Below are 27,562 nucleotides of genomic sequence, written 5' to 3'. Positions count from 1 at the left end.
CAAATGAGGCATCGTCTTCAGAAAGACCCCCTTTTTCCACATCACCTCCTGCACACACAGGATGTTCAGCATGCTATTTCTGCCTGCGCCCTGCCACTAACCTCGCATTCACCGTCCTTGCGCTAATTTTTCAGCGGGATCCCGACAACACAGCTGACCTTGCTCGCCATTATAAATGAACATTCAAATTTTTGGGGGTAGCTTGAAACCCTCTTACATTAGAGAACAGGGATTTTTTTTTCAGTTATTATGGAATGGAGTGACTGAAAAACACAATATGAGGAAGAAGATCGTTTTAACTGCTGTGGATGTATGACAAAGTATCTCTTTGAGGGCTGATAATGCAGGAAGCTCTGCAAAGAACAGCTGCTCGACAACACAAATCAGACCGTGCCAGCCAACTCTCTCTGCCTCTCTCCCTTCCCATCGCTCTCATTTCTACTTCTTCTTCTTTTCTTAAACGCTCTCTGTTTCTATCCCCTCGCTGTCTGTGATACTGCCAGGGAGTGTTGCTCCTTTGAGCAACGCCCCCGGGGCATTTGGAGGAGCTCCAGATGTGCTCCTCCAGAACTGCGGACTCCAGGATCACTGGCATTTTTCCATGCACCCAGCCCCTTGTTCAGTTCATTTACAATCAGTTCACATTAGAAGCTCGATCTGAAAATCAGCTTCTCCTTACTCTTTTTCTCCCTCATCTCCCTCTCTCTCTCTCTCTCTCTCTCTTGGTTGTACAATTAATTGAAAATGCAAAGTGTAATCAGATCAGCTGAATAGAGACGAGTGGCTGGAAGATGGGAGATATGAGTGACAATTCACACCGCTCTGCCTGGGAAATGAAGAGGATGGTTGAGATGAAGAGGGTGAACTTGATAAGAGAATGAGTTGCTAATAGTGTGTTTTGGCAGGTAGGTTGTCTGGTTCCCTTTGCACTGGCCGCACTTGACACAGACGATATTCCTCTGTATGCGTGGAAAGAAAAGAATGTTAGTTACAAATGATGAGAACTGCATCTCTTTCGGGCCTTTTTGTTTCCATGATAATGCCAATAATAAAAAAAGCTTATCTTCTTTCAAACCTGATTTTAATAGACATGTTTCTTGCGAAGATTCGCCCTGAGTATCTTAAATCTCTGGATGTGCAAGGACTGTCTTGGTTGACACGTCTCTGCAACATCGCGTGGCGGTCGGGGACGGTGCCTCTGGATTGGCAGACCGGGGTGGTGGCCCCCCCTGTTTAAAAAGGGGGACTGGAGGGTGTGCTCCAACTATAGGGGCATCACACTCCTCAGCCTCCCTGGGAAAGTCTATTCCAGGGTACTGGAGAGGAGGATTCGACCGATAGCCGAACCTTGGATTCAGGAGGAACAATGCGGTTTTCGTCCTGGTCGTGGAACAGTGGACCAGCTCTATACCCTCCATAGGGTGCTCGAGGGTTCGTGGCAGTTCACATGTGTTTTGTGGACTTGGAGAAGGCATTCGACCGCGTCCCTCGTGGTGTCTTGTTGGGGGTGCTCCGGGAATACGGAGTCCGGGGCCCCTTGTTAAGGGGCGTCCGGTCTCTGTATGACCGGAGTAGGAGTCTGGTCCGCATTGCCGGCAGTAAATCGGACCTGTTCCCGGTGCATGTTGGACTCCGGCAGGGCTGCCCTTTGTCATCAGTTCTGTTCATAATCTTTATTGACAGAATTTCTAGTTGCAGCCAGGGGCTGGAGGGGGTCCGGTTCGGGGACCACAGGATTTCATCTTTGCTTTTTGCAGATGATGTTGTCCTGTTGGCTTCATCGAACCTGGACCTACAGCATGCACTGGGGCGGTTCGCAGCCGAGTGTGAAGCGACAGGGATGAGGATCAGCACCTCCAAATCCAAGGCCATGGTCCTCGACCGGAAGAAGGTGGCCTGCCTCTCCAGGTCGGTGGAGAGACTCTGGCCCAAGTGGAGGAGTTTAAGTATCTTGGAGTCTTGTTCATGAGTCGGGGACGGATGGAGCATGAGATTGACAGGCGGATCGGTGCAGCAGCTGCAGTGATTCGGTCGTTGTATCGGTCCGTTGTGGTGAAGAGGGAGCTGAGCAGAAAGGCGAAGCTCTCGATTTACCGGTCAGTCTACGTTCCCACCCTCATCTATGGTCATGAGCTTTGGGTCATGACCGAAAGGACAAGATCCCGGATACAAGCGGCCGAATTGAGCTTCCTCCGTAGGGTGGCTGGGCGCTCCCTTAGAGATAGGGTGAGAAGCTCAGTCACCAGGGAGGAGCTCGGAGTAGAGCCACTGCTCCTGTGCATCGAGAGGGACCAGCTGAGGTGGCTCGGGCATCTGGTTAGGATGCCTCCTGGATGCCTCCCTAGGGAGGTGTTCCGGGCATGTCCCACAGGGAGGAGACCCTGGGAAGACCCAGGACACGCTGGAGAGACTATGTCTCTCGGCTGGCCTGGGAACGCCTTGGGATCCTCCCAGAGGAGCTGGAGGAAGTGTCTGCGGACAGGGAAGTTTGGGCATCCCTGCTGAGACTGCTGAGACTGCTGCCCCTGCGACTTGGCCCCGGATAAGCGGTAGAAAATGGATGGATGGATGTTTCTTGTGATAAATTATACAAAAATGCAAATTCTCTTTCCTTCTTTCGCTTTTGTAAGGAAGCTGGAATAAAAGCTCAAGCAACAAAATCAACTGGTTACATCTTATTCTGGTCTGACTTATTTAAAAATTCTAAAATGTTCAGTATTTAACTGTTCAAAACAACTAATGAGACATTATGTTTCTGAAACATTTACTTTGGAACCAATTATTGAGCATCCGCAGCTATTTCACCTTTCACTGGTGCACAGGCGACACATTCTCTGCCGCAGGGCTCGAACACTTTTCACCTCTGTGGCTGCAAAAATAAAGCGCCAAAAGCAGGTGCTGTTATGTCCGTAGGTTTGTCATTTTATGTCGTCTGTATCAGTGTCTCTTCCAATGGCTCCTGTTTTCACAGTCTATAAGGCTGTGTTGAATCTCTGGATTGAACTGTGGACACAGATAAATGACTTCACTGTTAAATAATAAATGAATAAAACCTAGCGAGACCAATGTTTTTCACATCATCATTATTTGAAATATCTGGTAAGTTTCTCTATTAAACCCAGCATCTGCTACAATTGCAATTAACACCAATTCTTTAATTAAATGTCTGAGGATTTTACCCTCCCATATCTTTATTTTTCCTGACTCCAGATCTTTGACCCTTTATGAGCTCTCTGGTGCCGACACATTAAAAGACACTGCTATGCAGCCCCGAATCCAGCGGACTCTGAAAACAAACAACAAAATCTTGCTTGCAAACAAACTACTTTGTAATTACCTCCTGACTTTTTTCTTGTAAACACAGTAGTTGACAAATTTGTAAATTAGCATATAAGCTAGGCGTTAATTGTTCTTTTTGCAGCAAAAATGAAAATAAACCATGTTTTCATTGTGATCACTGTAACGAGTAAACAGTTAATTAGTTGCCGTCCAACGGTGTGGATTCTGAGCGGACCACTTGAGGATAAATGAAGAATTCAGACTTGACAAGATAATAAGAATATTATCTTGACTGTATTCACAGTGTTCATTATACTGAGGAAAAAAAATGCCACTCAAGTGGTAAAATTCCTGTTCTGTGTCCTTGTGATGGCTTGTGACAATAATTTCCTGTCCTGCTTTCTCTGTCTTGTTACTATTCATCCTGCGACTGTACTAAATTATCCTCACCTGCCAAAACTTCAATGGGGATTAATGGAAATACTGCAGGGTGCCAGCCAAGAACGCTCGCTGGGCTGATTTCCAACATTTCTGCTTACTCTGCCCCAGGAATTATTTTATAAAGGCAACAAACAAATCTTAAGAGTATCAGGACATGGCTGATTGTTGAAACGTTGTTGATCGTCAGCGAAGTTTAACCTCCGTTCACCTTTTTTTTTTTACCTAAATGCTGCAAAACTACTCAATCTCCCGAGGTGTTATTGTGCGATGCTATAATAGCTTGTTGATAAATTAGGAGTTTATTTAATTAATGCAGAGTCAGGGCAGATGTTGATGAATAAAATTCCTACAGGGAGGTCTCATATTGCAAGTACAATATCTTGGAGCACAGACACTAATTAAAAACATCAGGAACCAGGAGTCAGGGATGAAAAATAATCTTCCAATTTATGTTTGGCCGCTTGTAGCTTGTGTGTGTCCTTTAAAATGCTCTCACAGGGGCTCTTTTTGACATCATTTCAGTTATTTTCATCGACATCACGCTGATATTATACTGGCTGTTCAATATTGCATTTCACACCCTCCCCGAAAGATATTGAAGCTAATAACGTTCTGTCTAAGATCCAGTGCAAAGATAAGTGCAGCAGGTCAAAAATTCAAAGCCTTACATGACTCAGGAGGTAAATATTTACCATCTCCTCTGCTTCACGGTCGCTTTTATTTATTTATTTTCAAGCTATGACATGAGTTAATAATGTCTGAATGATCCAACACTTTTCAGATTGGCTGAAAGACAAACCCCCCCCCCCACCACCACCCCCGCCCCTTTTGTGAGAGAGACACAGTTTAACTGTGAACATATGCATTATTCATTTTTAAAGCTACAGTCTCTGAGTGGATCATTTGGCTTGTGATCATGCCTTACGGGGAAAGTCTGTTTATTTTTTTTTATTGGAATAATCTCTCAGTAGGAGAAAAGTTGCCCATGTGAAAAATCTGATTTTCTGGCGGTGCACCAGTGTGCAAAGAAAGAGAACAGAGGGAAGGAGGTGGAGAGAAGAATCTCTACAAGCGGGATTTTCTTTTGCTGTAGACCATCAGACAAGACAAACAGCCCTCACTGCAGCGGCTGACAGCTAATTCCTGCCCCAAACCCACTTTACAATCATTATCCCAATATGTGATCTTTTGCCGGGGCTTGTGCAGGCCGTGATTGCTAACTTGGAGGCTGCAACCCATGTTAAGTGTTTTGCTTAATAAGCTAATTTTACTCACTGCTGTCCACAATCCTGTTCAATTCCCCCCTCAACGTTTCAGTTTCAGGCCCATGTGGCCGCGCGTAAACGTGCATGTGTGCTTTGAGTGTGGGTGTAAACAATGTGCACTACATAGTTGCCATACCTAATGTGCTTGTTAGCCATCTTGGACTCCCCCGAGGCGTGTGTCTCTATCCTAGGACTTATTCGTGGTGCGGTTTTAACAAGCACTGTCGATGTGAGGCCATTGAGAGCTTGTGAGATTGCAGTGAATGGCAATTTCATGTGCCACACAGAGTGCAAATGAGCTCTGCAAATATTACTGGGGCTCTCAGTCTATGGCAGTGACAGCAGGAAGGCTCAGGCTCAATGGCCACGGGCTGTAAGTAGAAGATATTATTGCACTGAGAGCAGCCGGTTCAACAGCCCCCCCCAAAAATTAACAAGCTATACCTGCCCTCTATGGGGAAAATTACAACCAGTGTTCAACCCAGAAACAACAGCGGGCGATTGTTAAAGCCCCCTAAAATTGGCCTGTATTTGTATCCATTGTAACCTCTAGTGGTTGATCTAATTATCACAGGTGGATCGGAGGAAGTTAAGTGACGTACATCCAAGCACCAATGAGCCAGTGTTCACCTTGAGGACCTGAAATATGGACTCTGCCTTCTCAGAACTGTTCCGGTACTTACATCCATCTAACATACCGCTTTGTCCAAAGCAGGATCGCAGGTGCAGTGATGATGTTGTAGGGCAGAATAAACCCGGGACCGGCAGACACCATCGCATCACAGGGCCCAACACAGAGACAACCACACACACTCTGATTCAAACATGAGCCAAATAGAACATATTGGCAGCATGGATTTCTCTCAATGTTCTTTATTAGCATGTGATGTAAAGGTTAAGTCACACACTCTATGATCACAAAACAATGACAATAATTATGAGAATTTCTTGGTGATAGCAGCGACGTTGTGGCAGTAAACTTTGGACAACAGGAGGCAGATTCTCTGGTTTAAGAACAGAAGGTCAAACTGACTGTTAGACCTCATTAGCTCTTTTCCAAGTAGATTGTATTTTAGTTTGATGCTATGATGAAATGCATTTTGTTCAGATATTTAGAAATTCAATTTTCTCTGTTGAAGCTATTGTTTGTAGATGTTGTATATATGGAGGGGCTGTATTCTGTTTTAACTTGATCAAATGCCTGCTTTTTTGTGTGTTTTCTACATTTATGAGCATTTCATTGTAAAATCATCCTTTGAGAACATTTGCACCGTTTGATACAAATGGGTCATATTTTCCATATCAACAGAAATATATACTTTTAAGATATGATAAAATCAATAATACAAAGATCACAGAAATATTACGGCTGCTCTCATAAGATGTTTCAATGAATGAGGATATAAAGAGAATTGATTGTAATGTATTCTATTCTCTATTTATCATTGCCAAAGTCATAACCTCTGCTTTGATTTCATTAAGAGGATTTTACGGCTGCACTTAACCAAAGTGTAACCATTTTTGAATTATCCATGTGCTTCTAATCATTACAGTGAAGTTTTAAGTCTGTTGCTTGAAACATGAGAAGGTTGTCTGACGTATTCTGTCATTTAGATGTCGCTCCTCGAGATGACGAACAGTTTAAAGGTATTGTTACACGTGACGGGTTTTGTCGAGTCAAAATGAGCCTGGTGCGTTTGCTATGTGAGAGCAGTCCATTCAAGAAAGTGTGCATGTCGGGATCTGGTGAGCTACAAAAACATGCAGCAAGAAAATGAAATCTGAGTGTTTCCTCACACACTCAGGTGTTTGACTGAAGCTCTTTTGAAGTCTGAACGCAACAGACCAAAAAACGTTAAACTATACTTCAGAAGTTCTGAATCCCTGTAGAAAATCCCAACTGTGTTCAAAGACATAATTTCTCATATGATTTCCAAACCCTTTACATAGTTTATGAGCTCTCAGTGAAAATATTTCCACAATAATACGAAAAACATTGAGGTGAGTTTACAGATTTTAGCTTTGTATATAACGTATATCTAAAGTAAATATTACAAAGGCTTAAAATGTTGAATACCGATTATGAAGAAATTCTGCAGGCTGACATTTTGGCCAACTGTTACTGAGGATGAGAACATTAATGAAGTTTTTATGTACACTCAATATGACCAAGATGGATAAGAGCGTTTCACTGCACATTGCTATTGAGACTTCTATTACTCACATTTACACTAAATCGAGAAATTATTTATTCGCCCAGTTGTACCACGTCCTTTAAACATACATACAATGTTTTTAAATAAGTTCCATGTGGTTGATTAAGCATTTCAGTTCTGTTCTACTGTATTCTATCCTATTAGCTTAAAATTGTTTTTAAATATTCCATTGGTAAGAATTTTTAAATAACATCTTATTTTGTCATCCTGTAGAACACTTAACTTGTCTATACTGCGAGTTTGTGAATATCAATCTGTCATGGCACAGATTTGTCAACCTCTTCATTTTTGTGCCATGAAAATTTTACTTTCACGAAGTAGAATCAAACTCGTGAATAACAAGCATATTCATTTCATTTTAAAGATTACAGACTTGTTCTTTAGATGAAGTTTAGCTAAATATTTTTATATCACAGTTTTTGAAAATGAGAAATCATTGTGATCACAATATTTGCCATTAATATTTTTTTGTCCTATTTGTGCAGCGTTTCATTGCTGACAACAAAAGCTTATTTTTTTCTTTTCATAATGACATATTAAACAGTAAGATAGAGTTTAGACAGATGAAGAGGCATTGCACCCACACCACACAGGAACACTACGCACACTTTTAAGTACAGCAATTTCTTCAAATAAAAACGAGGATAAATGCAGTAAAGAAGGGAAGAAGCTTCAGAGGCCAGATGTTTCTGAATAATGTCAGTCATGTTCCTCATGCCATTTAGGCAAATCCATTAGCAGGTAGAAGGCTCTCAAAGTGTCAGAACGGTTCCTCTGTTATTCTTGCATGTCCAGAAATAACTAGTTTCTTGTAAGCTGTTGAATTATAAAGTAGAACATGATTCGAACTGGAAGCACTTCCCAATGAAACAGTGTTCTTCTGCCTCAAAAATGACAATGAAGTGAGCGGAGTGAAAGTGCAAGGGTATGAAATATCCCAAGAATCAAGGAGAATCAGGAAAGAGGCCTGAAGCGGAGACCTCTGAGAGGAGGGGGCCAAGAAGAAAATCCACTTCATGAATTAACAAACCCGTGGTAATGGAGTCTAAGGTCTCATTGCTATTTGTGATGGAGGCAGCCATGCATTCAGTCTCTACTTATTAGGAGGGAATGGAGAGACACAGTTCTTTTGATTAATACTCCCGCCTTTGTGGGGTTGGTGGGGAGTGGAGGAGACAAGCAGGGAAAAAAAAAAAAGGATGAGGGAAGATAAGATTACCAGGAGAAGAACAAAACATTATAAATCTATACCTGAAAACTGACCAAGTCCCTGTGGAAGGACAATCACAGGACAATCACAACTGGCCAGATTAGCAACACAAGAGGCACAGCAAAGCTGAACAACAGCCGTGAGTCATAATGCTCTTTGACTAAATATAACGTGCTGCAAGAAAGGTACACTGGCTTTCTGGAGAACACAGGGAAATAAAGGAAACGGCTTAGATGATCTGAACAGCATGAAAGCACCCTGCAGAGCTGTAATATGGGTGGTTAGATTAGCATAGATATTCAATCCATAAGCAAAAAAAGTGACTATCTTGTGTTGATTCATATAACAAATGCTTTTTATTTTTTTACATGGCTTCAATGGACAGCTTGTAAATGATCCGCATCAGTGTTGAGCGAGAATCCCCTTGGCTTTTATATTTCTAATGACTACAAGTACACTAAATTGTTCTTTCTCGGGACCAGTACAAAGTCCTCCATGAATTTATAGCTAGAGAGACGAACTGCTTATGTCTCCTCTGTCACTGCCGGCTTTGCAGTCAAATGCCTTCAAAGGAGCTGCACAGCTTTTGGAAGTCACCCTGACCAGCTCTCTCCCTGTACTTTTTTCTTCTTATTAAGTTCCAAATCCGAAGCTGAGCCAACGTCACAAAACAGAAGAGGGAAAAAACATTGAAATCAGGAGGAATCATAGCAGATCAGTCGATTATTTTCTTGATTGTTATTCAAAGCAAAGACTAAGAGACTTAAAAACGGTTCTTATTTGAGTAAATGTAGCCAAAAAAGATCAGAGAATGAATGTATGTTAAGCGTGCTGAGCGATGACAGGAATGTATGTGAATGTCTGTGCACATGTACTAGTGTTTATTTATTTATCTCTCTCTCATTTTTTGAAACTATAATTTTTTTGTGTGAATTGAAAACTGAGTTCATTCATTTAAAACTTCTTCAATACTTTTTTTTTTTTCTTTCTGGTTGTGTTTGTGCTCCAAACAATGTTTAAGGGTCACTTTCAGTTTTCCAGCTTCCCCTCAAAGAGAAGCGCGTCTGCAGCTCTCCAGTAAAAAGCCACTTTAGACTTGGAAGAGCTAATTCTAAGAATAAGCATTATACTGTGTTGGACATTTTGAAGGACAAATATGCAGAAACTACAGTTATAAAAGCAGCAGTTGTTGTGTATCTGTTTGTTATGATCGATTTCATTTGGATTCATAACCAAAGCAGCTCAGATATCTGACATTAGGCTGAGTTTTACAGTCACGGCGTTGAATTCTCACTGACTGAAAAGCAGTTGTGTTTTATATTATACAGCCTGGGGAAGTGCAGGTGCTTCTGCCTTTGCAGCTCTGCTGGATACAACAATGCGTTCATGGACATGAGGTCCTTAAAGAATAAAGAGATTGGCATTCTGCGGGCCCTTGTGGCTATGTGCATGTGTAAAGTATAACTGAGTGCTTTTGAGAAGCGGGAAAAAATCCAGACTAAAGAATGTCAGGCTATTCACAAAAAAGTTTGAACTGTTTATCATTCAAACTGGCTTTTTACAGTTAGATATTTCCATGTTTAGGAAATTGGTCTGTACAGTCGGTTGAAATAGAAGAGATTAATTGGGAATGCAAAGCTTCATCTATATAGAAATAAATGGCTGTAAAACTTTATATGATTATTTAAAGTGCATGCTGAAGAGCATAATTCATTTATTTCTTTTTCTGCATTACCAAGACGCTATTTAATAAATCATCCCATACTTTCTAACCAGTTAGTATCAGGTGTCTCTTCTCATGAGGGCAGAAAGAAAAACTGTTAAGTAGTCGCCAGCTGTGCTCCTTCAGAGGAACAACTTGGAAAAAAAGGTGATCATTGTTCAGATTCTCCTCATTAACACTTCATCAATTAGCAAGTCTTTCCTGATCACAGTTAGTTGCTAATCTTGAGTCACTTGTCAGCATATCGTACTTAAGACAGTGTAGCTGTTCACTTGTTCTTGCTGTCATTGGGGCAGCTGACCATCTTTATAATCATTGCGGTTGTCTTCTCTCTTGACCAATTTTTCAACGCTGTCACAACAGTTATAAAATATCTCTGACAGCTAAGTCATCATTTCTTTCATCCTGAAGGCTTTGAAGAAGAAAGACTGGCTGCTCTGCACTTCAATGGTTCAATATCAATCTTTTTTTTTTTTTTTTACTGTTTTCCCCCTCAAACACAACACACTTATTAATTTTCCCCGCATGTCTTGGCTAGTTTGTTATGCCCTTCAAATTATGAGTGTGAAGTCATCTGCAACGTTTGAGCCAGCTATCAAAAAGAAAGAAAGAAAGAAAGAAAAAGCCCTAAAGGTAAACATTGGAGCTGAACTGAGACGAAGTGATCCAACTCACTAAACGCTGCCAAATCTCTTCTGGCATCTATCAACCAATGGTTTGGGCTGCTCACCTCCCCTTACTGCAGATCTCCTACCGATCATCAGATCAAACATTTCCTCCTTCACATCCTCACCGACTGTGCAGCTAAAGAGACAGATTGGCGGTAAGGTTGTTGTCTCTGGTTCTTTCTCATTTTATTCAATTCCAACTCCGTGGCTAGACCTCAAAAACCACTTTCAACAAGCAATACCTGCAACTCAGGTTGCCATGGAAACGCTTCACTTAAAAATAGACCTGGAGGAATGAAAGCTACGGGTAGAATATGCCTCCTTGATGTGGTTCAGGAAGATGTATGGTTCTGGGGGTACCTAAAAACAGGTTAGCGTCTGGCTCTGTTTTCCACCGCATCCTTAAAGCGTTACAGCGACGGCACGGCTGTGCTTTGAGAGCCGGAGCAGCAGCGCTCCTCATATTTTGCTGATGCCACACTCTGTAGTAAAGTAAATATATTGTGAAGGTTGTAGCTGATGGACTTGTTACAGCTGATTGATGAATAAATTCCTGCCCTATTTTACATTTTCAGTGTATTTACAGCGGATGACAAGAACAAAGCTCCAGTACCGGGTGTGTTTTTCATTCCCACGCCGGATGAAGTCTCTACAGAATCGTGTTTTGACAGTTGTGACAGACAGTGCTTCACTTCCAGGATTTACATGCGCCGCGGCTGTGAAGATGCCTGACGAGGGAACAGCGGGGCGTAATTCTCTTTTGTTTAAGTTGCACCGCAGGGGTAATTTCAAATTTAGCTTCTGCTGTGTTATCATTTTCCTCCATTAATTTAATATAAAATTCAATAAAACAGCTTCACATGACACAATACTCTTGTCACTTTCCACTTGTGAGTGCGCCTCGCAGACGCTCCATGTTTCTAAAATGTATTTTACAGTTGCCAGCAAACTGTTTCAATGGGATGATTCACCAGCAGTGACACAAAAGCTGTCCTTTCTGTTGACATACCGAGCTTTAAGTCTGTTATCAGCACTTTATCCAGACGTTTACTCAAGTAATGCATTTTTAAACAAAAGCAAACAAGTGGACCAAATCTAATGGAGGATTTAGGTGTGTAAAGTGCAAATGATGGAACTCAGCTTTTTCAGACCGATTATCTGAGGAAACATTATTCTTTAAATTACATGTCCGACCGCATTTTCTTTGCAGCTCCAGATTTCTGATTGGGGGCATGTCTAGCCTCTGGTCATAAACAGTGGTATTTCCTCTGTGAAGGGAAGCTGTAGTGACTTATGTTACAGTGATTTATTATATGCAGGATGCAATTCGCTGTGGGGATATAGCCAGTGTCTGGCTTAAGCATCCCCCATGGTGCTGAATTATTCTTAACACCAGGTGGACATGTTGATTAAAGCTACTGGACCAGCAGCAGCACATCAAACAGTAGACGTTAAATAAATGTCTTTTATAATTCAAGTAAAGCAGAGCTGTCACACACCAACAGTGAAATTCAATACGAATAACTTTAATTCAGAGAGCCCACTGCATCGTGCCGACTAGTGGATTTTAATACAAACTTTTCACAGTAAAAACTTATAACTTAAAAAAATATTTTTAAGGTATAACGAATTAGATCTGTTGATGCAGTCTGGTTGGAAACTTTAATTTGCCAAGATAACGACGCACCAGTTTCATCCTTCAAGGCTTTTTTCTGTCCAGGTAGATTCTCTGCATAACCTTAATTCATCTACAACAAATAGTAAAACTCATGATTTCATCCACTTGTGAAATGAATGCAGACGAAAACAATCTTTCAACTCACTGTGAAGACTCGATGTGAGGTAGTTTGTGAAGGTTGTTTACATAACTTACAAGTGTGAGTTGCACCTTTGTGTGTCAAGTTTTACATATTCTTCTTTCACCTTCCACCACAACCCTTAATGCTCATCATAAATGAACTGGTGGTGTTAAGTTGGCCTTAGGTGGAAATGTGTGTGAATGGGTGATGGTCTGTCTCTCAATTGTACTGTTATTATGAATTGTTGAGCTGTTCAGGTTAAACTCTGTCTTTTTCTGGGAAAGCTTCCACAACGCATCAGGAACTTAAACTTATATAGACAATCAATGGCTTCAATTTGAAGACATAAAATGACTCAAAATGTTGTTGTTTTTTTCTAGTTATGGAAGCCGTTTTACACTGGTTTACACCGATGATTGAAATCATTTAAAACTTTGAGACCAATAAAGAATTTCTTGGTTGAGTGATAAAAGGTAACGACCGCTCACAGTACCATCACTTTATGTAGAGAACAGCATATTCCTCATTTTATAATGTCCATGTGAGTGTGTACACTTGAAAACGGACATCGCGGTGTGCACGGCGGTGCATGTGTCACTTTCATTTAGCACTTTTCCATGAAGTAGTTTATAAATTGTGTCTTTCAGGTGTTGATCCAATTATATGTGATTGACAGGAAAACAGTCTTCGGCTCAAGTGGGGAAGAGCTCCAGGCAGTTTGCTGATTTACATTAAGTTCAATGTTTCATACAAAACAAAGAGGGAGCAGTGATTTGCCTATAATGAGGGGGGAAATAACATGTAGCAGCAGGCACTTAAAAGGAGTTATTGAAACGAATATGAACACAAGCTGCTGTGGTGTGAAATAAAGCCAAGATTCCTTCTTGACTATCAAAGTGGACAAAAAAAAAAGAATGCTCAGAAGCCTAAATACAGATAAAACAGCTGTATATATATATATAGGATGTTTGTCAAGGACAAACTTATTGATCTTTAAAATTACACATAATCTCTGTGTAGCATCTTTTAAAATTCGAATTTGAGATTTTTTTGTTTTTGTTACAGTGAGGTTGGTCAGACTTACTGCAGTAAACTTCGGTTATATGGAGAAGCTTAACAAGGTAAACAAGGAGCCCAGCGTGCAAATGAAAGCACATGGGGATATCTGTGTAACTGCAGTATCTATAATTGGACTGTTAATCCAGCAGCACGTCCTTACCGTCATGCTACCGCCAGTGTAAAGACAGGAGAGAACAGGACCCGAAGTGCAGCCGTGGAGGTCGATCCCTCGCTGTGGCCTCGTTACACCGGGGAGTCGGGTATTAGAGACAGAGCTGGTAAACTCATTTGATCAATGTGGCAGATGTGGTCGACTTTGGTCTGCGCTACAGCCACTGCTCTCATGCATTTAAAGAAGTTCACAAAATACAGATGGCATTACATCTATAGAGTGGATATGAAGTGGAATGAAGTCTCTGGGATTTCAGATTGTCAGTAAGGAGTGAAAATAATAAAACAAAAAGTAACATCTTCTCTATTCTTGATTTTTAACTGAAATGCAGCAGTTGAATCATCACAGAAGAAATCCCGCAATGACACACTGTTCTTTTTTTCCCACCAACAATAGTCTCTGTAGTCCGTGCTGCAACGCCACACAGACACAGGACATGTGAGATTGTTCAGCTTTAGACTTTTTTTCTTGCCTGGGAAGTCATCAATCATGAATATTGCCCTCTCCTCCCACATGCACATAAAGCCCAACTGGATTCAGCAGGTTCAGGTGAATTGACTGTATAAGAAGTCACTGAAAAGCATTATGGGAAACACAGAACAGAAAAAAAAAAAAAAAATTACAATATGCAAACCCCCGGCCTCTCAGAATATGCTCAACACTAAAACCTGGACTGTGTCAAACTGTGAGAAGATGCTACGATTTTATTATGCAATGTGTTATGAACATTTAACTTGTAAACTTATCAAATATAGACATGAATAGGCTGAATCAAGCATAGAAAATATTGACGGGTCATATATTGATGCGATATGTAAGGAAAGGATCGGTTTGGAGAACAAATGTCACCTTAACTGAAATCTCTACATTAACTACAGAACATATATATTTTTTTATATAATGAGAAGTGAGTGGGTAGAGACCAATCCAAAGAGAAAAGGTTAGTCATGCAGCGCTATATTCTACATTCTCAATAACAGTTGAGCTTGTTTATATTCATGAATCTTAAAGGCAGCACTCATACAGCTCTGCACAAAGACAAGAGGAAATCAAAAAACAACATTTATCCATGAAGTTTAATGCATGTCTTTGAAGAGATGTGCAAAGGTTGTGATGTCGAATGTCACATTTCTGGATAATTCTCTCTTTCTCTTTGTGTGTTTAAAAAAAAACAAATGACAAAAGAGAACATGGACAAACCCAGAAGCATGTTGGTTGTACCTCCTCACATCACCTCTGATAGTCTTAGTTTTCTGGTTAAACAGGGCAAACTAACAAATAATGAAAACAATTCAAATGCAATACTACACTTAAAATTCTCAAACATCCAATGTATTACAAACTTAGAATAAAAACATAAACATCAGCAGATCTTAAGAAGCAAATTAACAAATTTCCTCCATAACGTTTATAAACTGAAGACAATGAGAACATTGATTCTTCTTCTGAAGGATAGATAATGCTGAATGAACTAATTCTTGTGCCTGTATTTTCTGTGCATAAGAGATTTCTCTGCAAAAGTGACTTAGTTTTAATATTGAAGCAGCTAATAATAAGATGGTGACATGCTCCATTAGCTCCTAATTAGGGTATGATAAAAATAAACAGTTCGGCGTGTGTGTGTGTGGAGGGCAGTCGGACCGAGGGGAAATAAAGGCAGGTTGACTCAGGTTTATTTGAGGCTCACTATGAGTTATCGTCAGTGACTGGCTTCAGGTAACAAATACCATTCATCTGATTTCACCACTGGTCACCAGTTGTTGCTGCTCCCGTCACCCTGTGTGACGTTACGCTGACAGATTACTGCAGCAGAGCTGTGCAGGGAGCCGGACTTACAGTCAGATGCCAGGAAGTCACGCTCTTCTTTTCCTCCAAGACAACACTTTATCTCACTATTTCGTTCCTGTCTGTGCAAACTGTGTTTATTGGTCTGAGTTGCCGCCGCAGAAACTCTCACCGGGAGAGTGAAACCACTCAGTAGGAGTGAGAGTCCACCCAGTATGAGACGATCCCAGTGACCAGGATCTCGTCCGTCGCCGGCCTCCCGCTACGGCTATTGTTCTACGCCAGAAATCGCGAGGAATTGAACCCAAATCAGTGCAGAAGTTCTTGATTGTTTAACTGCAGGGCCGTCCAAACAGCACTGTGTGCATGGCAAAGCGGCCAGGCTCATCCTGCTAACTGTGTTTGGTCCTGTTGAGCAGTGAGACTGAAAGATTTTCGACAACAACCAACATTTGTCCTTGGGATGAACACATTTCAGTCTGCCAGCTACAACAAAACTACTAAAAATTCCCTCAACAGATTATACGTCTAAACCCTGCGTGTTTACACATTTTGCACATCAACGCATGGAGGGTCAAGGGGTCGTGCTCACACTTCATTGATTCAAAGTTTGACAAATCTGCACCTGCGTTTCCTTGTAATAGAAAAGCGGTTTGATTACAGCTGGAGTCAGTCATACTGGAATCTTGCCGGGGTGTTCAACTATAAACATATCATATGAGAATCTCAAAAAAATATTTTTAAACCATATCACATAAACTCCACGTGTGAAATGACTTGGAAGAGTGAGCAATTCCATAGAATGATATTGACTGGAGACAGCGTGTGGGAGTCTGATAGTTTTTTTTTTTTTTTTTTTTCCCCACAGTTGAAAAATTATTTGCTGCTTTTTCACCTGAGCTCTCTGCTTGTGCCTCTCCACTATCTCCACTAGGAAGATCAAAGGTGATCTTTGATGGGATGGACAATTCATTTCACCCAGACAGGTGGGATACAGTCGGTGATGCTCATCACTCAAGCTCCCATCAAACTGTCGCACACGCTTCTTGATCAATCACTCGAAGATGAGGAGAAAACCAGCCCCTGTCGACCGTGACAGTCTGGAGTAAAAACAATTAAACGATGCCAAGCAGCTCATTTCAATCAGACCTGCTGTGCCGTTCAATATGTTTAAGCAAAAACCCCTATTTTATTAACGCCTTAGCTAAGACATTTCTCTGGGTTGTTTTGATTCAACTTTTGATTCTGTCTCAAAGGAAGACATCAGAAAATACAATTTAGATGCATTAGTTAGTAAAGAAAACACATATATGGATTATCCTTCTCAATAGCCTGCTGTCATTAATGGAAAGTTGGCAAAGTATCCTGATACACGCACAGAAATAATTTCAACATGATGGACGATTTACATTTATATTATACACAATATTGTTGATATTGCTAAAGAATAAATGTTTTTCTAAAATCTTTGCCTTGAAATTACTTCTGCAATTAATAGAATCTTTGCTTTATCCTCATTAAATCAGTTAATGAATGCAGCATTATGAAACAACTCTTGGCAACACATTACAATTAAACATTAAAGAAACATTTAGAGATCCTTAAAACTAAAGACTAAAAGCAAGACAATAAATAGTTTAATTAATAACAAAGTGTATTTAAAATTTAAACCTAAAGGAAACTCGATGTACAATTTGCATTTATGATAAAACTATTTAGAACAATTGTTTTCCTGAGGACTTGTTCATTTTATAGGAAAAAGTGATTTAAATATTTTGCCCTCATGTGGCTGATCGGGACAGCTCAGGTCTGACCGAAGACACTTTCATATGTGAGTCCAAAAGGGATGCATATCCAGCAGTTTTCATTGCGACCTCAGTCTGAATGATCATGTCATCATTTCATACATGTTTCCTAATAATTTTCATTAATCAGTCATGGTTTTGTCAGCTCTGAGTGTTTAACATCTCACTGTGCACCCGATGTTTGACTGTCCATAGACCACAACACATAAATCCCAAACATTTGACCCTTCTATGTACCACGATGCCAGTCTGCTACACGGATTTACAGCAGCTTTATGTTGTATTTGGATTCTGATGGAGACTGACATGGGATTTTCATCTGTCACGCCTGGAGGGAGAAGGTAGTAAAAAATAAATGATAATAATGAATGAAGACGTGGAAGCTTGTTATTTCAAAATGAAGCTTTGACCACTTCCAATTAGAAGTGTTGCTTTTTCCACTCAGACTTTTTTCATCCCATCCTGCAGACACCTTTTGTGACCAGTAGCTAGATGTTACCTAAAACCTGAAGATGCACAAAGTGTGATAGTTATATCTTAATTTTTTTTTTTGTAAGGTCCAGGCAGGTTTTACCATTTTCTTTTCTATTTTTTTTTTTAATTCAGCAAAGAAATACTTTCTGTCTCATTCATTCTCTCTTTGAAAAGTTGTCCACTGTATCGGGTTTCTTTTCCATATCAAGCCTATTTGTCTGGTTTAAATTAAAACGCTATGGACCAGCAGTGCCTGCATGCGACGGGTTTGGTATTTGTTTCAAAATAACAGTAACAAGATAAATGCCAGGCTTTCTCATTACTTGGGAGCTTTCACTCTTATAAATATGCATGACCTGAAATAGTCACAAACAATAGATATTAAGGAACGGAAATCACCCCTTCATGCGCTCTTGCAGCTTTGTTGATTTTAATTTGAGACTATGAAAGTTGTATCTATTTGCACTTCAGTGTTCTGCCTGCAATAAATGTGAGAATGGGGTTTGAGAATATTTAATTTTGGTAAGACACAGTGAGAGGATCCACCACAGAGGCTTCATTAATAACAGTAGAACTTTATTACTTACTGTCAAAACTAGTGAGCCACTGCAGTGGAGAATGTCATTTCTTCATGATGCTGCGTTCAAATGCATGCACATTACACATGCACATGTGCACACACACATTCATAGCACACCAATGGATCCATAATGAATTTGCCCATGAACTCATTAATCTACAATGTCATCGCACTCCAATGCTTCTACATCTGGATCTTGTGACGGCATTCAGGGAGAAATATGGAGGAGAGAAGTCTGTGTAATAAAACCTCATCGGGTCTGATTTTGAGGGTTATTATTTCTCTGGGTGGAGGCTTCATGTGGCAGAAACATAATTTGTAAAAATAAATTCCTCTATATGAAGTGCTGCGATCAGGAGAGAGCACTGTATTGATTTTTTTTCTAGGGGTTAACATTCTGTCCATGCATGGGTTTTCTCAGATGCTCTGTTTTTCTCGTACAGCCCTAAAATATGCAGTTAAGGTGAATTAGTGCCTCTAAATTGTCCTCATTAGAGACTGTGAGTGTGTTTCTCTGTGCTTGTCCTGCCTCGGGTGTACCCTGTCTGTTGCTTGTTGTCAGCTGGGATCTGCTCCAACTATTGACCCTTAGTTGGAGAAAATGGTGGAGAATGTGGATGGATAAATCTTCCAGAGGGATTTTTGTTCACATTTCATTCCATCTAGTATTAGCGGGTTTTTTTTTCTTTTCTTTTTTGGTATCAAAATTGCTATGTTTCTATTTGCATACACACTGCTATGCATGAACTCAAATTACACAATAAATTGTTGTTGTTAATGGTACAATTTCGATAAAATTTTAATAGGATTTGAAATGTCTGACTACTTTGCATGAAAAAAAGAAAAGCTAAGTTCAAATCAAATTAATCAAACTTTATTTCTAAAGCACTTTTCCTATTGAAAAACACAAATTGCTTCACAGCAATTATAACAAAAATCAGTATATAGTAAAATAAAAAGCACAGCCACACTTTCACTATAATCTCACACACACACACACACACACACACACACACACATACATACATACACAAATACATACAAGCAAAAGTAAACAAGCTCCTCCTTCACTTTGATTATGCAACACAAGCTTGTTGTGGGTCAGTGAAAACTTGACAGACGGCAACATTAATAATGCAAAGCTAACAAATAAAACATGCAAGGTGTAAATAAACATCAGTACCTATAAGAATAGATTCCAGAGGCACATAATGTAAGTGTTTCGTGTCTAACAATACCTTTACAGCATTGGAAAATCATTACTTTTGGTGGATGTAAAAAATAGTTGATCTGGTTACACAGTATTTTGACATGTCAGTAATTTTTTAAATTTTTTTTGTTTTTGTTTGTGTGTTGCATCACTTCGATACAATTTACACCAAATGACTAACATCACTGCTTCTGAAATATTCAAGTTCTTAATGACCACATGCACAGTTTGAATTAACACTCAAACCTTTCAAACTGCAAGTTTATCAGTTCAAAAGGAAAAAAAGATGCTTTATGCCTACATTTGTTTACTATGATGTAATTTCTATAGACTTATTTACTTGGATGAAAAGCGTGATTTGAAAACAGATATTTTGAACATGAATTGAATGAAATGCCTGCGATTGAAAATCCAACATGTAATGGACTAACCACAACAAACTTTCTATATTGATGCTTTGACTTGTAATTCAATGGCAATAAAGCAAATTAAAAGTAGACGTTCTTTGGGACAAATGTCAAGTAATAAATCTCACCTCTACTGAGGCAGATGTGAAAAGAAATTTCACATGTTTTCAAGTTCAAAACAACCCCTTTCAGCAGCATTTCTTTGTGTAGTTTCATTTCAACATAAGATTTGTTGTGAATATTCTGCATTAGTTAGGATGTTGTTGATTAGGGAGACAAAATGAATCATATTTTACAGACTAAAAAAGTAAATAATCAAGCATACATAATATAATGAATTCAGTAGCATTTTAAAGGTTGCTAATGTAATATGTATGATAGCACACATACAGATAAATATGATACAATAGCAGTAATTGCAGCCATCACAAGAACAGCAATAAGAAGATTAAAGCAATGAAAAAGAGGTTACCATTTCTTGTTAAATCACAAAGCTTAAGTTCCTTTATATATATTAATAACAACTTGTTACTGTTCTGTTTAAATCAACATAGAATTAATGAATAACACAACATAATATATTTTTAATGCATTCTATGTTTTGAACCAACACTGCGGGTATTATATCTTTCCTAATCAACTCAACACCCATGCCTGAATATCAGCTTTGTAAAAACGTTGTAAGACACTGAGGATCTGCATAGTTTCTGCATGCGCTGAGTCTCCCCTCCTGAGTGCTGAAGCAGCAGAGTGTCCTTGTATCTATGACTTGAAAGTGCACCGTGGCTGTGAGTCCAGATGAGGTCCATCTCATCAGGGTTCGCTCCTGAATACTGAGGCGTTCAAAATTCAAGGTTTTTCAAAAGTGCTCAAACAAGGGGACACTGCAACACAAATACTTCTGAGCAGTTTTCACAGCAGGATTTGAAAACAAAGGCGGTAACCTTAACCCCAATCCACATGTGGCATAAAGACAAAGACTAATGGTAGAAATTGCAAAGGCCAGGGCTGGAGGCATGCTACACACTCATGTTAGCAGGATGGTCTCAAGGGTCACAAACAGCATATTATCACCTTTCTTCCTTCCTCCAACAGACGATGCATCCAGTGACACAGCATTGAATTACAAATTGGCGTGGGCATTTTTCAGCGTAAAGAGAAAGGACAACGATCTCACCAGTCATGACATGTTCCACTATCCAGAAAGTGAAAAACCCCCTTTTCTGTTCATAGATCCGTTATTCCAAGTAATTATACAAAAGCCTAACTGAGGAGTTTCTTAATGGATTGAGACGTTATACTATATGGTCAGAGTAATTGCCACTACAGCGGCATGGATGCTGCTGACATAAACAAAGTGAATTCCCGTGAGAGCACAAAGCATTCATTATCCTACAAAGGATGCACAAAGGACCTCACAGTGCAGCATTTGCCATTTAGGTTTCCTGGTTGAACTTTTAATGACACAGCAAATAAAGTAAATAGAGGCAGCAATCTAGCGTTGTTCTTTAAAATACACACATTTCTGAGGAATAGAGAGATAATCAAAAGCTGGTAATACATGACAAAATGTAACAATGGAATAGGTGGTTACATATGTTATTTTTGGAAGAGTCTATATGAGACTGACCAGGAACAAAATGGTCATGACAGCAAATCCAATACCTCAGGCACAAACAAATACACAGGACAAAGCTCCATTGCAATGGAGAGGAATGCAAAGTCTCACCTCTCAGGCATTAAATCTCATGTTCTTGAAGGGATTGATGCTTCTAACAATAGTTTCCTAAGCCCGGCTTGTGGGTCCCTTTAGCCATAATTGCTTGTAGCAGCAATTTTTTTTTGCTGCAATAACAGCCTGCTATTGTGGCGAGGAGAATTAGAAAATTGTCGAAATAAAATATTTGCTCAGCCTGGCAGTCAGAAAGGGTAAATAGAAACACAAAGTGTTGGACTTGGAGGCGCAGTGTTTCGTTGGAGGAGCTCTGGCGATTACCGAAGAGGCGCTCCCCGGTTTGAGCTCTTAAAGAGTCACCTTCAGGCATCAGCTGCACAATTAATGATGAGTAATATCATGAATTTATGACTTGGAGGAAACAGGAAAACACTTCTTGAGTTTTCCTTTTCATGAGCAGAAGTACGTCCCTTCTCGAGAGCAGCCCAGTATTAACATTCACATCCATATCTGGAGGAATTTACAAGAAGACTGCTTTAATTTGATAACTGAAATTACAAACCTGCCATTTCCTCTGATTTACACTCCTGTGAGAAGAGTTTGAGTGAAAGGAATAACCAGGGAAAAAAATAATTTACATACCTCTTTTGTTGTTGTGATGAACACTTATCAGAGCAGCAGGGGGAGATTTGTGCAAAGGGGTGTGATTTAGTAGATACTGTGATTGTAGATGTTGAGTTGCTTCGCATTGCATGCAGGAGCGAGGGAGTTCTTTCATTGTTGCATCAGCAGCGCAAAACATGTCGTTTTCCACTTGCTTCCGTTAACAGCTGTTCTTTGAGCAGAAGTAATGAATGACCTTTGCTCCAGTGGTCAGTTCTCCAGTGGGTAAACTCAGGGCAACTTTGAGGACCCAGGGCTTCGTGTACAATGTGACGGTATGGCATCGACAAGTTTTAATGTTGTTTTCACACCGAGCATATGTTTTTTTGGTCATTCCAATAACACACAGGTCTGCTGCTGTGCTGCCTGTGAAATTATCTTTTTAATTTACACTTACAACAAGCTTGTAACAAGCTACATGACCTGGAAGGCCACCTCCCAATCTGAGAAAAATAAACATCATTCTTAGTGATTAGCATTTGTAATTAGAAAGCATTATAATATAACTGTAAGTCTATGTAACTCTAATACTATAGGTATAATCATAAGCCTAATAAGCATGATTTTATAAGGAACATAAAAGACTAATGTGCATTCAGATCTGTGCAAAGTCTTTCGTTTATTTTGGTGGTCTACTCGCCAGAATTTGTTTACTATGTAAAAGTGACTTTTCAGTCCACAGCTTGAAAAGTGATTCAGTTACACAGAAAGTATGTGGAAAAAATGACATATGGTGCTCTCAACAAGTTCTCTGCCAAAAAGAAACACGCCTGACCGAGGTGAGCGGAGGGAAGATTATTCATTCATGGTGTCAAAAACAATTTTCAGCACTCGCAATGAGCAAACAAGAATAGCAAAACTATGTATCACTGCTACTAACTAAACAAGCTAAAATTACTCACTGTAGACCTCTTTACTGGTGATATTCTGAACTGTAAAGGGAATAATGTGATTTTTTTATTTATTATGTGTGTGTTTTGATCTGGACTAATAATCTATCTTGGCTTTCTTGTGCTTCCACCCATAGTTAGCTGTGATTGGCCTTAAAGTGGATGGACGGCTGGATGGTTGTGAAAAATGTAATGAATGAAACGAAAACAACATACAGGACCTCCTAGCAGCGTGTGGTAAATGTGTCCCGGTCCATCCTTTTTGGTATTATATGTCCTCATCGAAATAGGATAATAGCTGTCATGACATGTCTTCCCTTTTTGGGGTCAGGTATGTTGTCTGTGTTTTTTCTTTAATTATTTCCTTTTCGGGTTTTTTGGAAGCAATGGGTTCTTTTAAGCTGCTTTGAGCTTTAAAGGACCCGACCTGTCCTTGACCAGCTACTGAGTGTGACCTGGCACTGTGAGCCTGAACCTGAAGTAAATACACACAAATGCAGCATCAGCATGTTTATGATGACTTTGCTAAAATGCTGATGTTCAGCAAATATAATGCTCAAACCATTTTAATGCTATTGGATTTGCAGGTAAACTATAATTTGATAGTGTTGGATTAAATCCAGTGGATTCTTAAAGTAATACACATGGTTGTGTGTGCGTGTGTGTGTTGGGGGGGGGGGGGGGGGGGAGGGGTCGAGACACAGCTGGTGAGACACTAAAGAAGAGACATTTCTGCCTGATGGAAGTGAGAGGGTCATTAAAGTTTATCTTGTGCATTTTCTGGATACCATTTAACATCCAATATAACAAATAATAACATTAAAGAACACATCATTCATATTCATAAACAGGTTTTCTCACTTAGAGTAGAACAATTTGAGGAGGTTTAGCATGTAACTTCAAAGTATTGTTTACGTTTATCCGCTCGACCTGTTACAGCATCATGAGTAACCTCAGTTGTAGTGGGCTGCTGCAGGGGATTTGCTGGGCAGTCAGGAGCCACGCTGCCCCCTGTGGCAGTCTGTCAGCAGTCGGATTTGAATCTGCGGACCTCCGGTCCTCCAAACATGAGTTCACTTCTCTCACCTCTGGTCCACCCCTGGCAATTATAGTCTATATTTTTATTACATTAATACGTAGATATTGCAATTCTCGCCTTTGCTGCAAACTGCAGTCTCAGTTTTATCTTTCCTATTTTAATTGCTGTAGCTGTAATAGTGGAAGGGTCTGCCAAAATTTAGTGCAGGAACTGATTTCGCCTGCTGAGCCCGCTGTGCCATCAAAGTCCTACATTGCCTGACTGTTTCCTGCTTTGATTGATTTGACATGCCTGATCTACAAGCACCCTGATGGACCATATTTTTACTATTCCAGCCATGATTCCCTCTCCGGGGGTTCAAATTCATTCCTGCCAGTGGGCTTGATGAAGTAGATGTTCAACATACCAATGGTCGGAACAGAAACTAACATTTATTTCTGGTGACTTGGCTGCCATGTCTGGACTAAGTTCTGGAGCAGTTCAACGAGTACATTCAAAAACCTCACTGAGTGAGTGTTTGACACGTTAGTGGAGCTGAAGGACAGTCAAGAGAAACTGAGCTTAGAGAAAGATGCCTGTCGGCAGTAACTTTAAAGACAGTCCATCTTACACAGAAGTTGTTAAAGTGCTTCGGCCTGAATCTCCGTCAACCTTCTTGCTAACTAACTTGAAAACAGCAGGTGATTTTATTGTTAATAATATGTTTATTACACTTTTTTTCCCGGTGAATTAAATGCACATTGTAAACACATTGTCCATCAGTAAAGAAAAACCTGATGTGCAAATGAAATGGATAAATCAATATACCTTGGAAGATATGAAAAGTGACCATGAAGCCAGCTGATAACATCAGCAATGGCATAGAAAAAGGGAACGGAGACTTAGGAGTGCATAAAAAGTATGTATCTGTAATGATGCTAACAGTTGTAATGAATAAATAACTAAAGGTTGATGTATTATGGATGAAGCAATTTCTGCAGCTGGAGTGAAAACAGTGTTAAAATGGGAAAGAATGGTTTTACATTTCAGCATTTCCGTGGTGGAATACAAATCAAGGGACAGACGTTTGAGAAGTGCCATTGATCATCTGTGCCTGTTAGAATCACAAATGAAGTTGCCTGTATTTTACTGCCACTTCTCACACCATCAAAGAAAAAAAAACTTGCAGTGAATGTGCCATCTATACAGACAACTCAATTAAAACAGCTTGAAGGAGGCGCTCAGTAATAAACACATTTTCCCTCTGTAATAATTCATACAAAAAGTTAATTTCAGTTTGCAGAAACGCGTTATTCCAACATTTTGGTCCTTGTTATATGAAAACACATGGTCCATGCTCTCCTATCAACCAATCAGGAACCAAAAATAATCAATAACCCAATAACACTATTTGCAACATAGCAAGTATATGCATACAGATAAAGTCATAAAGAACTATCTTCAGTGTCAAACAGAACCAGATATATCTGATATACTGTACTTTAAGAAACCTGATTTATGCTTAATCATATCTGTCTGACAGAGTTTACAAAGTCTTCTGAAAAGCCCTAAACGGTCAAGTGCCGTACAAATTGTATACAAGGTTCAGCAGTGGCAGGAATTCACCTGATATCACCACTTACAATACAAAGCTGTGCTTTGAATAGCTTGTCTGAAAGCAAATGTCTGGTGCTTGTATGGACGTTGAAATTGTTTCCCCCCCCTGGAGTCACTCACTCTGTTCATAATGGCCTTTTGACAATCTCTACTGATGTGTGGGACAAATCAATAGATATTATAAAGTGCATTTGACGCTAATGCAACGTGTTGGTAGTCTGAGTTGCAAACATTAAATGGGCGTATTCCCATTTTATGCTACTGCTTCAGCTCAGAGAATCAGAAAATGTACTGCTGAAGACACCCACTTGAATTAAGTAAATTTAGGACCTTTAAAACTCTGCACAATAATTTAGAGATATATTTTCCTACTGGGCTTGTTTCTCTTCACTTCAAACAGAAATCTGTGAATGGGTTGGGTTACAGCGTGCTGATGTTCAAATGTAGGGGGTTTGAGGGGCAGTGCTGGCATAATGAGAGCCTACATACAGAACTGATCATCCAAGGAGATGGAATGGTGATACACGCAGGCCTTGGAGAGCACAGGGGCAATATACCAGTTTAATTAGGCAGTGTGAAGAGCATGGAGCTGTATGGGCTGTACCCAGCCACAGGCTACAAAATATGGTCACTCGCCCAATGACGAGTTAAATAGTCATGTTTCTACTGTCAGTATGAACAGATTTATAATTTTGTGTTTGCACTTAAAACCTTTTTAAAACAGAAAGCTTTACTTTTCAAATTTGAAAAATTACATTTAATTTTTTTTCATTGCATTTCACCACTGGACTAGTAATCAGGCACTTTTTACCCAGTGAGCCTGTGCTGATTTGGGGCAGAGCTTTTTTTTTTCTTTTTAACTAATACTAACCTGTTAGCATTTGCAGTGGTATGAGCCTTCTTGGGCCACAGCTGTCAATCAACCAATCAATCATCAATCAACCAATCATACACAGATGGTAGATGCGGTGGCAGGTGGGAGGAGGGGAAAGGAGGAGCAGGAGGAGGAGAGTGCAAGTGGGCAGGAAAATGAACCAGGTAATGAACTAGTTTACCTGGGTCGATAAATGAAGTTTGGGGGTAGTTTATTTTCTCCATGCTGTCGTTACAAGTAGCTGTGCATGCTAGCTAGCTAGTCAGCATGACGGGCTTTCTCTACTGCTGGGTGGTTTTTATGATATATCAGTGATAATGATCTTATTCGGGGGGCAAAGGGCGCGGCTGCTTCTGGTCCACGGCTATGAAGAGGCCCACAGACAGACTGATGAAAAAAAAAAAAAAAAAAAAAAACCCCAATGCAGTTTTAGACACCTGAAATTATGGCATGTATGAATGAGGCCAGACTCTCAAACCTCACTCCATAAAGCGGGACATTGATAAGAACCAGGTGGCCGAAAGGTTTGCGAGGATGATATGAGACATTACTGTCGATTACTGTCGAAATCCATGTCGCTGTCCATGGTGCTGAAATAGCCAGTCGGCTGTTGTGGCGTTTGATTATAAACAGGTCGCTGTTAATGATAAATCCATGTCTTTGTCCATAGTGCTGAAATAGTCAGTTGGCCGTTGTGGCGCTAGATTACAGGCAGGTTGCTGTTTAATGAGA

Source organism: Salarias fasciatus, chromosome 13 (genome assembly GCF_902148845.1).
Source record: "Salarias fasciatus chromosome 13, fSalaFa1.1, whole genome shotgun sequence".
In the NCBI taxonomy this organism is placed as follows: domain Eukaryota; kingdom Metazoa; phylum Chordata; class Actinopteri; order Blenniiformes; family Blenniidae; genus Salarias; species Salarias fasciatus.
Note: the sequence above shows the minus strand (reverse complement) of the source record.